At 30.6% G+C, this 19,617-nt stretch overlaps 1 protein-coding gene across 2 annotated transcripts in view; it reads right to left on the reverse strand.

Moving 5' to 3' along the window:
- The window catches only part of LOC132946196 (uncharacterized protein CG43427), a 58,141-nt gene that overhangs the window by 25,434 nt on the left and 13,090 nt on the right, over positions 1 to 19,617 (reverse strand). The window lies entirely within an intron of this gene.

Below are 19,617 nucleotides of genomic sequence, written 5' to 3' on the forward strand. Positions count from 1 at the left end.
AGTCAAAAGAAGAAATTTCTCAGTATACTTTTTAAAATAATCAGTGGAAAAAATATACGAACATTTGTTAAAATTTTAATATTGTTAATAAAATAATTATTTTTTAACCTAGCTAAAAAAGTCTTGATACAAGACACTCCTTTTATGGCGTAAGAAATCCAAGTATTTAAAAATATCGTCCTAGGGTACACAACATTTTTCAAAAATCATTTTTTGAATAGTTAAGTGAATTATCAAAGGAAAAACGGGAGTGAGGAGACTACCTTGGTGAAACACCCAGTAGTATTATGTGCATATAAAACCCGTCCGACAGGGCTGCTGAATGCACCGCACATTACCATAGCGGTAAAGGTGCCTATATCAGGTATATTATTATGTAGCCAGTAGCTGTGCGCTTAACCTAACCTATATGCAGACAACAAAAACTCATTACACCAAGTCCAAAGCCTTTCTCTATTCCGCGTGTGCATACATAATATATGACACGCACCATGCATTGTCTATAATATATTTACGCACTTCTGAATTATTTTTTTCCAGGTCATTCCATACCCGTAGATATAGAGTACCAATGGGAGGTAGATATACCCTGCACACGACGCGTACATGTCATTCGCTTCGGGACACTTGACACGGTGGCCCTATATATACTGTAGGTATATATATAGGTACAAAATATTTATGTATATACCACGACGTATAAGACCACTCGATAAATTTCGTTTGCTACCTCGAGGGCCATCGAATCGACGACCTTGTATATACCGTACACAGTCAACCAGTGCTACGGGTGGATATATACATATAATATACTTGTATACAGTATACAGTATAAAATAAATGTACGCCGTTTACATGCACGTTCTATACTATTTTTTTTATTTGTATTTTTTATTTTTTTTTTATTAACACACCGTTATTATAATTATCATCTAGACGATTTTTTATTCACACCATCGAGACGTAGGTACATATACACTGAGGCGCAGGTATATGTACATAATATTATATTATTATACTCCGGGTGATATATGAATTAAACGATTATTTTTTTTCTTCAGACCACTTGTATTATATTATTATGATGTAGGAACGTCATACCTATTATATAGTTCTTTATATTGAAAAAAATTAATAAATTACCACAGTTAACACATTAACACATTCGGTGGGTGTAAAAACGTGAACGTTCCTATATAATATGTATATGACGTTTTATTTGCCGAGCGCACGCATATAATATTTATATATATACCAAAGTATAAGACCTCGCGCAGTGTCTTGATTAATTGGATTCAGCTGTTCGTGTTCATACATAGTATATACATATTACATACTATAATTTATAATATATATATACGTATAAGCAGTCCGTCAACTGTAGCGCACTGATCACGAGCTGCTCATTTCTCTTTTTTTCAATATACGCACCGAAATAATTACACATATGACACATAATACAAGCGTACCTATATTGATGTATAACACAACCTAATATTACGACGTCTTAACCAGCAGCAAATATTAGATAATGTAATGCAATCATCGCTCCCAGAGGTACACTGCGCGTAGTAGCTATAGTAAGACCTTATAAATCTCATTTTATATATATTTTGCATCGTTGTTTAAGGGACGTTTACATTACCTAATCTTTGTGTACAATATAGGTAAACGTACATGCAGAGTGCAGTGAATTTTTTTTACATAAAAAAGTCTTAAAATTGGTACAAATCGCACGATCAAAATGTTACTACAATAACGTTGTAATATATTTTACCTAGTCACCAAAAAATGTACCCAACCTAATCTTCGTGTTGATGGAGTATTTTTAAGAGTTTAATCTATTCAACAGTAGTTGTAAAAATATCGGTATTTAAAAGACACCATTTATTTTATTTTATTTGCATCCTACATTCTATCCAATAAAACATCTTATAGTACATTTTATAGGCATTAGGCTTGATTTAATGCAGATGATTTAAAATTTAAATCTAGCCGATGTGCGGTTAAACAGATTAGTACAATTATTTTAGAAAAAAAATAATGTTTTCTTTGTGTAATATAAAATACCTGCTATAGAAAGGAGTTTCGACAGTCATAATAGGATTACATTTTTAGATATTGCAATTCATTATTGGAAACCGTTTGATTTGATTTTAGACCATTTAATATTTTAAAAATAAAATATCTCAAATATAAACCGTAAAAACAATACGGTACCTAAATGTATTTATTATATCAAAGACGTTAATTCATTTTTTATAAAAGGATGAAACACGTCCATAAATTGTTTGTAAAAACAGTTGGACGCAAAAAAGAACCACTCAAACTACAGTCTAGTTGAGAAACCAAATTTATATATATGATACAGAAGACAACATTTGCTGTGTCGTAGCGTTGTAATTAATATAAATTAATTTCTCACATGTATAATAAACATAAAAATAACTGGTTTTAAATCAATAGGTAATAATTTTTTTTGAAGGTTCCTAATACTAATGATACCTAAAATAATAAATAAAAACTCTACGACACATTAAATATTGTAGTCCTCTTTATTGTATATTAATTTTGTTTCTAAACTATGACTGGTTCTGTTTTGCACGAAACCATTTTTCTATATTATAATCTCGCAACAATGACATGTGACCACGTTTTGTAAGCTACTTTAAATTAGTATTTATATTTTATACATTGGTGCTTAAAAATCTTAATTTTAATATTTCTTAAATTTTTTTTTAAAATTGGCTATAATATTATGTATAAGCAGTATAAGTTTAAAAAGCAGCTCTTAATAAAATTAAGATAACCTTAAAACAAGCTATTACAGTTAATTTTCATAATATTTATCATTCTATATTTCCCATAAAAAAGTATATAAAATCTAGGAAAATATATTCTCATGTGCATTTTTTTCGCTTTCTCTGTTAATTCATTATGCGACCACTATTAACATATATAGGTAAATATTAATCTTTTAATAAATCCTTAATCGGATGCATTGCATAATGAATAAGTATATAATATACGACATTGCCACGACTGAGTGGTTCTTTTTCTACGTCATAATAAAAGCAGTGCATCTTTACTAAATTATCTAACTATACACTTAAAAGTTTACACAAGCTTGACATTAATGAGACGATTTTCTTAAATATATGAACATCTATATACGTACTTACTACTTATTTTATTGCATTCAATTAGCATAAGTACTTATAGATAGATCATTTTCATGCCTACAAATTAAATGCACCTAATCCAAACAATGTTTCGTAACGCGTATAACTAATTATATAATACCATGTCAATAACAACATGAAACTGTAAAAAAAAATAAATATCAATGTTAGTTTATAGATATAAAAAAATTTTAATAATATAGAAATATATAATCTCCGTTAAAATTGATTTATGAAATATTATTAAATAAACACAACAATTTATAAGATAACGGAACTCCCATATTATTACAATCTGTACCTAAAATAATAATTAATAATAATAATTTAACTACAGTTATAATAATAAACTCCAATGTTAGTTATAGGTACTTAATGGAACACATCATCAGTTCAAAATATTATGCGAGTATCATTAAGTAATAGAAAATAATTTTTAGAAAACACCAAAATATTGTTCTACATAATTTTATTATTTGTATACATTTCATATTTTAATAGATACTCTAAATACGATTTGTCATAATTTTCGAAACTAATGTGAGAAATTGTTTTTTTTTTTTTTTATAACACGATAATAATGGCGTATAATGATTATACTATTACATTAACTTTCGCTTTTTAAAACTATAATGAACCAAAAGTAATGTCAAAACTGTATTTTAGTTTATTCAATATCCGACTTAATTCAAATAATTCGGTGCGACTCGAGTCATTACGAACTTAGACCTGTGCCGTCAAACCTTAAAACCAGTTCTTACACGCAGGGAACGCAATGCATTACAGAGATCGTATCACCAAAAACAAAAATAATACCTATATTAGTAGAAGTACCTATACTAATATATACCTATATATAACTGTAGAAATAATGATGTTGATGTAAGTACAAATTAGGTGTTGTATTTTTAACGAGTGTATTATGTGGTCGAACTAAGTGTGAAACGTACAAATATTGAAATGTATACAATAATATTCGTATATAGTGAAGACTGCTTACACAGGTCGTTCTATTATTTGCGACGACAACCGACCTCGTTTTCGAATTTTTTAGAAAAAGCACGGAAAAAAAGAAAATATTCGCATTTTCCTTGGGCCGGCGTGCCCGTGAAATTATATTAAACGGCCCGTTTAAACCAATCCAACTGTGGCTATATATGCAACACATTTTATAACATAGCCTCGTTTCCGACAACAAACCATTTACCAGTTGATTATTATTATTATTTTTTTTTATCGGATTCGCGGTCTTCGCAACGACTGCGCTGCATCGTGACACATGTTGTTAAGTCATAACGATGACGGTGAACACTGTAGGTTTACTAATATAATAGAGGATACTAATATTATAAAGGACGGAGCGCGAGTACGAGAAAAGCAAAATCCAATTTAAAAACGAAAAACCCGAGTGTGAATGTATACCGACTGAACGCATTAGTCGTTATATTCGTCATTGTCAAATCCGGAAGTCGATTTCCACCGGGAAAAAAGTTATGTAAAAAAAAAATAAATAAAAAATAAAAATAATAGCTTTTATACGTGAAACGGCGAACGCAATAAATAATAAAAATAACAACAATATATAATATAATATAATAATACATCATAAACTCGTGGAGAACACATTATACATTTATACGAATGACATGCGATGTGTGTGTGTGCGCGTGTACATTATATTATATTTATAGCGTATATTATAGATGTATATACATTATTAAATGTGTGCGTGTGTAAGAGTTCAATGCGATCGGACATGTATTACTTATAACATAAATATATATACATATATATTATGTTGTTGTTGCCGTGTAGTTGACCTTGTCGACGACAAAATGAGAAACCCTGTCAGTGCTACCGTTCCGTTCCGGTGCGATGGGTTTTCGGGTGTTCGCCAATAGGTAGGACGTAGGTATAGGACGTGAAGCCCCGTAGGTCTATGTATACGTATTATACGTGTAATAATAATAATAATAATAATAATAATAATAATAATAATAATAATTGTAATAATGGTACGAGAAATAAGGAATGGAAAAGGAAAAAAAATACAAAACTATCGAAGAAAAACGGATTCCGCGTGTGTACCGTCGTCATCGTTTTCGAGGCATCCTTGTCAAAACAACAATAAAATAATATGCGTGCATAAGTATAAAATTTGAATTTCCCAATTGTGTATTATTACTGTACATTATACAATATAAACACTCGGAAAAACGAACGATTTAGCGTATACGCGGACATTATCCCGTTATACACGAATAAGAGCAATAGCGCGTCGCGGTCGGTATTCTCCTGCAGAGCGGTGGCCCAATGCTGTAAGATTGTTCGATGGACAATTATACGAAGTCGATCCGTTTCCTTAAAAATTACATCGTGTCCAAGTGGACGCGTGATGGATGTGGCGATATGTCGTGTCGTTCAAAGACCGACGAAAAACGAACGGCTATATTATAATATATACTTTTACTAATAATAAATTATTAATGTTAAAGTTGGGTTTCCATTGACCATCGACGTAATTATATTAAGAGTCCTATTCGGCGGCATATGTATATGATATAAACACACAATCGTAGGAGATTTGATGATTTGATCGATGACACGATTCAAGTTCGTCGGTAAAGTAGGTCAATTTGGGCATATAGGCATACAGACTTTGGTTGCAATTATGATTTTCATTTTTCGGTTATTGAAGGAATCGAATAAAACTGAGGTAACATAATAGGTAACACGTCATGATCTATCGGGTCGCCAACGGGTATACAAATCGCACGACGCATAACTGCATATTATCGTAGTGAGGCGGCTTATTATAATACATTTCCAATACGAATATAGTTTCCTGAGAAACGTTGCATAATTTAAGGCGCCTTTGGGCCATGTGTTACTTTAAAATGTTTATTTACAAAATAATAAATAGTTAATTAAGCCTATAACAATATTATCAGTATCCAAATATGAATTCTGCCAGTAATAAATAATGAAATACCTATTGGTATACCTTATATTATGTTTATGTAATATTGTAATATTTATTATTTATATTATTAATCATTATAAATGTTTTTCCTAATTGGGCTGAATGAAAAAATATTTAAGTTCACTCATTGAGAAACATAGTATTATGTTAGTTAAATTATACTTTATACAAAGACGTATACCTAATGTATTTAATGTATTATTAAATTTAGAATGGTTTACCGTAGAAAAACGATGTAGTCATAGATAAAGGATTAAATCAGTTTAACAAGATTAAACACAATATTATAATCTGACTAATATAATAACAGTTCACCTGTTTTAAAAATACGTCAGACATTAGAAAAAAATAGTTTAATTCACGTTTCCGCAGTATAATAATAATAATTATAGAGCTTAAGACAACATTTAATAAATATGATAATATTAATTAAGTAATAACTAAGTACCACGTCGACACATAATACGAACAATGATTATTTTTAGTTACAATTTACAAATGTATTTAAAAAGTAAATATTAAATCAAATATGATAGTTGATAAGGATAGTGCTTTGGTTACTTTATCGGCTGACAATCCAAATCAATAGATCTTAGTCCATAATTCGTCGTAAGTAAAACTCTGTGTTAAGACGTAAATAAATAATACCATTGATTATAAATACTAGTTTTACATAGGTATCTATAATAAGTATAATATTGCATTTATAATCTAAGTACTTAACTACCTAAGTACATATTATTATTGTATTAAATTTATTCTAACTACAAATAAAAAAGTTGTATTAAATCGACTATGCATATTATATAGGGCATAAGATAACACCAGGTTACTTACGGATTCTTATGCGGTAAGGGAAGAAGTCCCTTTGTGTGAATCGTGTGGTATTAGCCTAACAGCACAAGCGCACAAAACATTTTAACATTTTTAATTGAATGTTACTCATTATTATATTATATTCCTCACCGTTTTCAACTCTACATAGAACACTCAACAACACACATATCCCGGCAGTGTTGCCAAGATAGTCTTTGTAAGACTAAATTTGATTTTTTTCCTGATGTATCTAGTTGTTAAATTTTGGAATCTAATTGATAGTAAATTTTTAGTTTTTTTTTTTTTGATTAGTTCATTTTTCGGGGTATTTTTTTATACATAAAAAGTTATTACTTACAAGTTAGTCAATATTATTAACAGAGTACAACATTAACATAAATAAAATACACTGTAGATATAATAATACATATATTATGATTTAAGATAAAAAACGATACAATTATATAAGTAGTTAGAACTGGGATCTTACAGATTACATGTATATATTTTATTTACGAATTTTCAAATTGTATTAGATCAGTAATCACCAAATATGCTCTAAAAATTTTAATTAAAAAATATGTCCTTAAAACTAATAAATCACAAAATATGCAAAAATATGCATTGTAAACTTTTAATATGTTTTTCGTTAATTTATTTCTAGCTTTCAATAAAAATAAAATAAAAAACTTCGAAGTAGGTATAATTTCTAGTTGTTCATTCAGTAGCAACCAATCCTATTTACTATATTATATAAATATATTATAAAGTATCATTATTATTATTGAAGATCACAATATACTTTGCTTTAACGCATATTTAAAATTCTACTTAAAATACATATTTAGAAAACAAAAATATTTTATTGTAGAATATATAATTCTTATAATTTTATGTCATACATTTTTTTAAAACTTTTTATTCATATTATACAAATCAAACCTGAGTCTCTAATCTGAAATTTTCATTAAATTCCACATGCATAATATCGAAGTACCTATGTGTGCATTTTTACTGTACAAATTATTTAAGTTTAAAGTTTTTATATACACATAATGGATACATTATAACATAAATACATATACCTATATGTATATATATATATATATACATCGTTTATATTTGTTTTCTCTTTTTCGTCAAAATCCACCTACACCTAATAGTTATACATACATTCAACTGATTCGGTCACCGATTAGCAGCGTTTATTAGTAAGTAAAATTATTACGATTTACATATGACACCATAATTTACATACTGAAAGTTAATTAGATAGCGTGCCCATCACATTAATAGTCATATGCACGGTATTAAAAGATATCTAGAAGAAGATATCTTCCAAGACCGTGATCACATGTGTTGTACATTTATTTTTATCAATTTTAATTTATCAATAGGTATACCAACATTTTACTTTATACATTTTTGCATTAGCTACATTACACGCGCACAAATATAAAAAGCAATAAATATATATAGTATAATAATTATATATATATGTATAAAATAATATGTTTTATTTCAGTTGTCAACTATATACAGACAACATAGAAAGACTTAGAATGTTATAATGGCTATAAAAACATATAATACATATACCCGAGCATATACCTATGTATAGTAGATACCTAATCCCTATATATATTATAATAAATTAATATTACATTATTATAGCTGCATATAGCATATTCGTATTTAACCCATCAATCATCTTGCCAATGATCCTTTTTTGATTTTCCCAATGACTTTTGTAATAACGATGTTTTAATATGTAAATAATTTAAATTAAATAAGCTATTGAAAAAAATTCTATTCAAACTGTTCATTTTGTAACATACATACTGTAGTATACTTAAAATTACAACTTTGCAGAACATTAACCTCGCAGTCGTTATTAAATGAGTTTTTACATTAAATTGTATTTGTTTATATTATATTATTTTTATTTAATATACCTATATGATGAGTAAAATATAATTTGTAACGGTTGAATTGTTTATTTTTTCAGTCATCGAATTCGATTACTTAATATGAATGACTATCAAAATTTGCGACGAACACAGAAATAAGCACGTTTTCAAAAACATTAATTACGATCGAGATGATTTTTATAAACACATATCATCCATAAATATATGACTATAGTAAAAAAATAGACATTATATATACAGTCGCGTCTTCGATTCTAGGAATTAAATATTGACTCGGTCATTATTTTTTTTATATATATAAAATATAAACTCGTGTAACCACATTAAGACGAATAAGCTAGAATTATTTTTCAAATTTGTTGCATACACATCGATCATCGTACTTACAATACGCATATCTTACGTGTGACAAACTGACACTCATATTCCGCTATTTTGTCTTTATATTACATACTGACCTGCGTTCATTGTTTCTAATTTTGTTCGTCATACATCGATCATTCTCCGTAGAAGGTAAAAAAAACCTAACGGGAAATAAAATGTGTACAAAAAAAAGTTAATGATAACGTTCAGAATTCCAAAGAAAAAAATTTCAGTAAATATAGGAAAAAGTATATTTTCCTATACACAAGTTGTTTAGATACATATATAATAATATAATGGAGGAGGTATACATGTAAGAGGTATACATACATCACAAATCGTCCTTCGCGTATATATATATAGGTATATGAAGAATAAATTTTATTTGATATTAGTATACAATCAATCTATACATTATTATCTCTACTCCTTGTGCCGTAGCTATTCATTTTCAACCGACAAACACACCATCACGGAGTAAAAAACAAGTTTTTTTCGCCAATGACCAAGCGCTATATTATTAGGTACGTTATTCGAATTTAATACACAAATAGTGTGTGTGTGTGTGAGGGGAGACGCGATAATTCAATACTGCAGCTACAGTGAGACAAACACTGTTATACGCGTATTAATAGTTGACCTTTACACGCCGCGGTAATTTTTTACGGATCCCGAACGCTGGCGGTCAGTTTTTGTCACAGGGCGGCGTCGGTAATGTCAATTTAAATACAACCGTCGGACTCGGACATAAATACATAATAGAGGAATATGGGAATATCGAAAAAGTATATAAAACTGCAACGACAGTCGACCGAGGAAATGATGCGGCCGCGGTGTATTTGCTATAGTATACGCAAAATAGAAATACAATATATAACCCGGCAACCCGCCAGTGTCGGTTCTTATATTAGGGGCTCGGGTGGGCACAGCCAATTATTTAGTTAAACATAATTATTTAACATTTTTTTCATAATTTGATCGGGAAAGTATGATAACGACTATTTAAACGATAAACATTTATGACATTTTGAAGAAACTACAAACGAGATACGTGCAGGAGACATTATATTGTTTCGCTGGGGGGGGGGGTGACAAAATTATAAATACTTACAGGCCGGCAATCGGCATTGCTCGCAATCGCGAGTCGTCTTATATATCCATATGAATATGACTATAGATAGTCTATATTATATGTATTATAATTCCGGTTCCCCCACCAATATCGCGAAGAAATAACTGCACGAATTTATTTCCGTTATTACCTATATATGTATATATATATACAATAATAATACCTGCACCGCTCACGAACGAACGACATGGCGGGGCCCATACTTAAAAATCGGAATCGTTAAATAAATCGGTCAGCGATGAACACCGTACGTTTCGTGTACGCCATTACTGCCATACGCCACAAATTATGAATATTTAAGATACCTACACATGCGTGCGCTATAAATCAATGCGTGTTTGGCTCAGAGATGGATGTTTTTTACTTTTCAGAATATGTACCGTTTGTTTGAATAGCAAAATCGTGAAGACCAAAGACCCATCACAACAAGTCATTAAAATAATCATAACATGATGTAACGTGAAATGTAATATTTTCAATGTATAATAAATATACCTGTGCAAGTGTGCAGGACTCTGGTACCTATTACGTTTAACCGTCGTAACCTATATGTTATGTATAGTGTATACTCTATATATATAGTAATAATAACTTATGAATAACAGGACAGCGTCGTAGTGTCAAGTATAAAGATTAAATAAGTAAATGCATGATGTATTGTATAAATAAATATTTGAAAAAATAATAATAGCCGCGACTTCAACACTGAAGCGCAAGACGTAAAAATATAAGATTTAATATATTTTATTATAAAATATACATTTCATCTTTTCAGTACCACAATCTTCTAGGTTAATACATAAAAGTAGATTATTTAATAAATATATCTCACTCCAATGTGATATCTATTGTAGTGAAATATGAAATCATGATTTAATGATTATCATGATAGCTGCAGATAAATAGATATAATATATTGACACACTGATATTATGATATAGTAAGCCGTAACCTGCAGGTACCTAACCTATAAGACAATTCATTATTAGTCGTTAAAAGTTCAGGAACTTTAACCCACATGAACGCTTCCTTGACCTCTTCGTCCCAGGATATAACGATTGGACATATTATTACGTTTTATTATATATTAATTAATTATAAGTATCGGCTGCAGATGACATTGCTCAGTATTGTAAATTATTTAATAATAATATAGCACGGAGATGAAATCATTTAAAACACAGTACTTACAAATTATCATCGGCTTGTTGTGCCTATAATAAATATGGTTCGTAGCATATCATCGTCGCAATGACGTGCGGTGTATCCGTGTATATAATATATTATATTATATTATTATTACGATGCAGTCGTTTACAAAGAGAAGCGAACATAAAAATAATATTACAAATTATCCGGTACCTATGCCTACTATTATTATATATTATTATTCTACCTATATTTACGAGCGCATAGTTTCACGGGGCGTTTAGTCTCTCTCGCTCGCCGCGTGATTTACGCGCAAATCACCGAAAAAAATTACCATTTCACGTGGATATTACCGATGATAATTTACGCGCGCGCGCGCTTGCAGGACAACGAATTGTGATCACTGCTGGGGAGGAGGGGATCCAGGGCGGCAGTCCGCCCGCTGACGTGAAGATTACCGCTGTTTCTAGCGCGGGAGACGCGACTCCTATGGAGCAGCAGCACAGTGTGTCCCCACCGCACCGGTCCCCCCCGGCGAAATTTAATATTATTATTATGTTTACCTACCATCGCCAGCGGGCGCACGCGGTACCTATACGACGGTAAACGACTCCAGAAAAATGCCGTTTCGGCTGCATACAAATCCACATTACGCGCATAATAATAATAATAATAATATAATACACCCGGGGAACTGGGGAAGTGTGCGCGTCTCTCCAGCCGAGTCCATAATAATAATAATAATAACGATTATAATAATATTACAGACTAAATATAATATAATATAGTAATATAATATACGCTGAGTGTAAATGTATAAAATATTATACATTTACACTATTATATACGCACGCGGAGCCGTCTCTCAGCGGACTGCGGCCCGTAATAATAATAATAAATGCTAATAATCGGTTGTAGGAATGACGGAAACACGTCGAACGGTTTGACCCGCATTCCGCGGTCCAGTGGCGGCGGCGGCGGCGTTGTACTGTGCAGCACATGTACTATATTATACCTAATAGTAATAATATAATAGCAGTGGAAGCCGAAAAAATATTTACGATTTCTAGCACCCGTTCGTCCGGCGGTTGTGATGATGACTACAGGTGGCGGTGGCGGTAGTGGTGCGCGGCGACACGACTCGACAGGAATACAATGCCAAATATTGTTTATTATTATTGCAGTTATTATATTATTATTATTTATTATCGTCGTGTCGGCGTTTAAACCAGAAAAATCGGTCACCTCCATCGCACACTTAGTGCGTTGTTCCACCTTCCATAACAATATATAATACACCCGCGATCACGCATATAATTCGCGACGTTCCGGTACTAGATCGTTTTTCGTCCTCATTGTTCCACTGTACACACATTATTGTATAATATAAAATACGTATTCGGTATTCCTTGCCGTCCGATACGTTACGGTATAATATTATTGTCTTTATAATAATGTATACGCTATTAAGTGCCTACTTATAATCCATATAAAAATCCAGCATATCCAGGGTCTGGGACTTCAGGCATATGCTTAAATTTTTGGCTTGACATAAAAGCTAGACTGATTGCTAAAGACATTTTTGTCACGGTCTACAAAAGGAGACCGCATAATAATTTTTTTGAAGTTTGAGGTGGAGACGTTGAATTGCCATTTTTTCTTTTGTTAATGTTTTTCGGAAGCTTAAATTGAATTTATCGAGTGATTTATAACCACTTATATTGATTATTTTCGGTGCGTTATAAGTCTCGCGAATCCTGCTGTATAATATCTATAACTATAATAATAAAGGTGCGGTGCATTATTTATGTATATGCCTGCCGATGAGTGTAGAACACTATAATATTGCATTATGACTGTGAGCGTGTGTGCGCACACGATGACGAGAATCGTATAATCAAAAAAAAAAAAAGTAAAAAAATCGATAGTCTTACAAAATTCGTATAATAATATTATGTATACGCCACTATACGGGCATATGGCGTGAAAACAGTGGCTATACCGATGAGCGGGTGGGAGAAAATGCGCGAGGGATATTTGCATGGACCGGTAACGGAGCAGCACAACCGTTACCGCGCCGGCCAACTCGCGAGCTCGAGCCGACGAGCGAGCGAGTGCTCGCCGGGTCACATATACGGCACAACCGGTTTCGTTTCGAGGCCACCAGACGAGGATGTCGTTCGCAGTGTCACACATATTTCTCGGGTAACGGCGTGGCGTGCCGTGCACCATATTCGCGTATACTATATAATATATATACGCACACATTATCTACCCGCGCCACCAAGTCGCGCGTGTGTGTGTGTGTGTGTGAACTTTATAAGGAAAATAATATGACGTGTAATGTGTATCTATACCTCTATATAGATACACACAAGTCAATCACATCCCTGACCATAGAGAACGATGTACATGTGAAAAAAAAAAAACAAATAACACACTCCGACTTATCCGCGTAACGTATTTACGCAATTTTCATCTGCACCGACTCCATATAATAATATAAGATATGTGTACAGATGTGTACACGTAAAGATTAAAACGCAACAAGTGCGGCTTTCGAGCGACGACAGTTCTCGCAAGTAAACGTGAAAAATTACGTATCGTTTTTTTTTTTCACGAACGACAGTCTTCAAAAGTAAATCTTTTACGTCACAATATATAATATACGCAGGTAAGTACCTATACATAGATCGGCGATCGCGAGATTGATGTGTATCGTGTGTTGTGTGTATGTCATGCGCGTCGTCCGAATCTGACGTTTTACTGCAATATCGCGAACACGTATCGTCAACTAATCTATTCGCTGGCCCATATATAGGATCTGCATACGTTATAAGTTATACGATATTATTAACCTGCTAGTAAACTGCACATACACAGCAATCAGCATACCATCGATAATAATTAGATTCTCTGTCCGTCGTGTATTTACGCCTCACAAGACCGAACAGAACAACAATAATATACATATTTTTGTGTACATCATAATATTGTATGTCCATATTGTTATTGTATAAATATTAAACCATATTATTACTATCTAAAATATAATATTATAATTTATAATCATCACGTATAATACCTATACCTACCTATAACCAATTATCGTTTAAAATAATAGGAACAGTTCAATATTATGGTAATCAGTGAGGTATGAACTAACAATAGACGACAATAAATTCCATTAAGAAAAACAAGTACCTATCTAAGTATATAAGCGAAAATGACAAATGATAAATTTAATTATTTCAACAGAGTTTGCCACTTCAATAGATAAATCACACTTACGGAAGGTCACGGATTTAGTTAAAAATCGTTTCGCTGTATTCACTTCAGTCAGTCCATAAATAGAGTGTAGGCCGACAGAAAACCATTAATATTCATTGACATTTTTTAATCAAAAACATCTTTAAATTTATTAACATAAGGTCTAAAAGTCATTAGTGTTTTATTACAAAATAACAATAAATTATAATTGTTTAATCTAAATCTCAATTTAATTGGAACATTAGATTAATCTATACAAAAATACGATGGACAAAATGAATTCATTTCAAATGCTTCTAAAAAGAAAACATATAATTGTTTTGTACTAATGGAGTATATTATAATCATATTAATCATTAGAAAATTACATAGTTTAACTAATTTACAATAATTTAAATAACTAACATACGAAATAGTATTGAATAAATTGAAGGGTGTCGGAGCCGGTCTTTCAAAATATCTGCAATTCTATAACATTTTAAAATTATATTTTAGCTTCTGTAATTATAATTTTGAAAATAAAAATAAAGATATTTGACAATTCTACAGGGATGAGTAAGAGTTTTTCATGTAAGACATATTTTTGTACTAATAAGTAATAACGCATCAGCTCCGACACCCTTAAGTTGGGAAATATAACTGAAAATATATAAGATTCAGGGTTGCAGTATTCATAGTCGATGTTTAAGAATAAGTATTGCTTAGATACAATGGTTGTGAACTTCAAGTCTTAATAGCTTCTCCCTGTAGCGAGGAACCTTAAAGTTGCCGAGAAAGTCTTTCGTGCGGTGAAATAGCTTTTCTCATACAAGTGTCATCTTTTTTATGTATGGCGTTACTAGTTCCAACAATCGATTGTAAGTGGTAGCGTCCAGTTTTGCGCCAGTTATTATTATCATTAATAGTTAATACTCAATTCTTTCAGTAAATTTATATGGGAGTACTGACTTTTTTTTAAAAGCCTTGACCACTTTCTTCTATTTTTCTATTTTTCCTCAAATGCTGATGCACTCGTACTAGGAATAGTAGGTATAGTAAAAAACCACAACAGTGCTTCTCCATATAGTCAAAAATCACTAAAAAAACTAAATAGAAAAAACTGAAATACAGTGAAAACTGAGATGGACAACTGAGTAATAAACGGAACGTATAGACACTCTATAAAATGTACATTATTTTGTACGTTTTTTAATGTCCGATAAAACGTACAATAAGTACATTGCGTGTAAACCGTCCTTAAGCCCTTAATTTTTTTAACAAAACTTTTAAGACTAGGCGACAGGTAAAATGTAAAATACAAGTAGATAATACATTTTTACACTAACTATATATAATTTATAATTATTACCAGTAATAACTTAAATAATGTGAAAGCAATCAATAGGACGTGGATTAAAAGGTTCTATAAACAAGAAAAGTGCGTTTAAAAAATACCATTTAATCCATTATAGTAATATTACAACATTTAAAAAATGTCCTTAAAGTAAATTCTTACGTACTTTTTAATAAAAAATGATTTGAACATGTATTATTTAAATTGTATAATTATGTATGTTTTGATTTTGATGCAACTCGTAAATGAAGCGATATAAATATACACAGCAATGTGGCGACAATTTCGTTTGTCAGACCGTTGTGCAACCACCGCTACTTTTGTCTGGAACAGTGGTTCCTACATAAAGGTGAAGACGTGAAGTCTTGAAGATATCTAAATACTCTTCGGTTATCATACTCTTTTCTAGGTACTTTTTTGGTTACTTTTTAGGGGGGAATTTACTTAAGCATTTCCTCTTCATCAGATATCAGTATAAGTTCAACACAAAACTTAATAATTATAGGTGCCTATAACAATATTATATAACTATGCACTATGCAGCAGGGAATCAAATAAAACTTGATACATTCAATTCGAATTAATACTATATATTCAAAAATAATAATAATACATGTTTTAGTATCATATTTATTATTAATATTATTATTCTCGATGCATTATTATCATATTTCAATTGTAAATGAATACATTGATATATTTTGATATAACTACAGTACTACACATTTGATCATATCACATATTATGTATAAATATGATACCTATGCCTACTATTATATTATTTAATCAAAGTTCATGGACATATAATAATTTGATTCTAATTGTATTAATAATTCAAACTACAATTCATATTGTAGAAAATAGTTTAGTATTTAATTCATAAAAAATGTTAAGCTTATAACTTGTGTATTTTGCTCGAATACATTATTATACAGGTACGATTAACTTAACAAGACTTCTAATAATTGGTTACCATGAAAACTATTTATTTCAATTAGATGGGAAAATGAATTAATAATTAATGTATAGGTAAAATAGGTACCTATTATACTTATTAAAATTTTAAAATTATTTATTATAACAGTATAATACCTTAAATAGGTACTTCTAAAATTAATACTGCAATTTTAGAGTATAACATATGATAGAGGTATAGATATTATTTATAAAGTTATGATACAGGAAATCAATGATATTGCAATAGTTCAATCTTAAAGTTTCACAATATAGTAGTTATATTGTAAGCAAAAAGTTCAAAAAGGAAAGTAAAGCCATAGACCACTCAATTTCAAATTTAAACTATAATGATTGTTATTATTAGTTGATATTTGTACCAGTAGAATTATGTATAATATGACTATTATGAGAAAAATTAATTTAAATTAAGAAATAAATATAAAATTATATAATTATATACCTAAAAATATAACTTATTAATTATTAAATAATGAATGACAAACAAAATATTTTTATATTTTTTACTATTAGAAAAATATTTGTTTGAAAGTTTCATGGTCATAATTTGTTACTGTTTAGTTGTTATATTACGCAAGTGGAAGGATTTAGACTAATACAATTTAAACCTAATGCTATTTACAATTATGTAATTAAATTAATTTTTAAAAGGACAAAATAAAAACTATTGTGCAAGTCCAATTTTAAAATTATATTCGTTACACAAGTAATATTAATATTGTTCACTAGTAAATTATTAACTAAAAATGTTATAAAATATTAAAGAAAAAAATTATAATTAACATGGTTTGGAAATTATTAATATAGTTATTATTAATAAATTATTAAGTACTTATAGTTCATATAATATAGATACAATATTTTTATACTTAAAAAAAAATTAGATTATACAACTATTTTTAGTTCTCGTTATTTTATGATTGTAATTTTAGATTTGAGAGTTAATGGTATATCTTGTTAATTTGTATGTACAAATCAACTTATTATAATTCAAAACTCACCTATCCAATTAATAAATACCTAATAACATGGTGACAAATAATGAAAAATAAAATTATTGACTTTAAATTTAAATTTAGTTGCGTATAAATAATAAATATCTTTGTATAAATAAATATTTAACATGCTTTAATAAATTTCATCCTTATATGAGTGCCTAACTTTGTATATTCAGATAGAGGATAATAGAGGATGATAGAGGATAATCGTTGTTGAAATTTTTACCTATTTCAACTAAGTATTTAGACATCGAGTCTATATTACTTATATGCAACACTTACGATCACCACTAAACACGTTTGATATATTTATTATGATAAAATTAATCATGCAACTTTCAGAGCAGAAGAGCACTATACTACCCCAACTCCTAATAAAGGGACTCAACACAAAAAATACACAAGTAGGTACGTTCCTATATTGCAAAATTTCAATAGCTTATTTCGACTAAAATCTCTACTCAGAAAATAAATCGAATACAGGCGTGAATCAAAATTAAATTAGTATATAAATATATAGACAGCAGATCTAAACCTAGAGATCGTACGGCCGAGGTACATAATTCAATTCGTTTTGTGCCGATTTATTTTATCACGTTCGCTATAAACGAACAATTTTCAATTCATTCAACGGTAGTTTTATGTACGAAAATAAGTGAACAACGCCTAACTGGTCAGTACAAGATGGTAACGGCGAGTCACCCTGGACTATATTTCCTGCACGTAAAATGTATCTACCTATTTTTAAATACGGACATCAACCAGCATAGCGTTAGACGACGGCAGCATTACCTTCTCCCGGCAAATGGATTTTATTAAAACAAATATAATTTCTGGAATGTGTCAAATCTACTCGAATTTCACGTGTATTTACAACCACGCGTTCGAGTATGAAACGCGACAAATTTCAACGCACGGAAAAAATTAGACCGGTACATCGCGTGTACCTGTTTATGTGATATATATATATATATTAGGTATGTGGTTTTTATTGTTGTCCTCGTTCGGGTTCGTTCAGACGACGTATTAAGTGTATCAATGTTATGTATAAACAAAGAACGATGCTAATGCTATAGCTAATCCAAGGGGCGTAATAATATATGCAATTAAATTATGCAGCCTCAAATAGCGAACCCGGGCCGTCCTGGTCAGAGTTCCAAATGCTTAGAATTGCGGTCACGTTGGTACCGACGACGACTACGATCGAAGGTATCCTAACGTCGTAATATTATTATATTATTATAAATACGAAGCTTTTTTCCGATAACATTTGGCGCCTCTATAATCGCCGCAGCAGCCGCCGCCGTGGTCGTCGCTACCGTATATTATAATATACAAGATGCAGAATTGTATGCCGAACACAATACACACACGCACTCATATAACAAGGACGACAACAACGTACATCACAACAATGATAATAATGATGATGATGATGATGATGATGATAATAACTTGGACGACGGCGAAGGTGTGTAGATCGAT

The sequence above is a fragment of the Metopolophium dirhodum genome, chromosome 6, assembly GCF_019925205.1.
Source record: "Metopolophium dirhodum isolate CAU chromosome 6, ASM1992520v1, whole genome shotgun sequence".
NCBI classification, from domain to species: Eukaryota; Metazoa; Arthropoda; class Insecta; order Hemiptera; family Aphididae; genus Metopolophium; species Metopolophium dirhodum.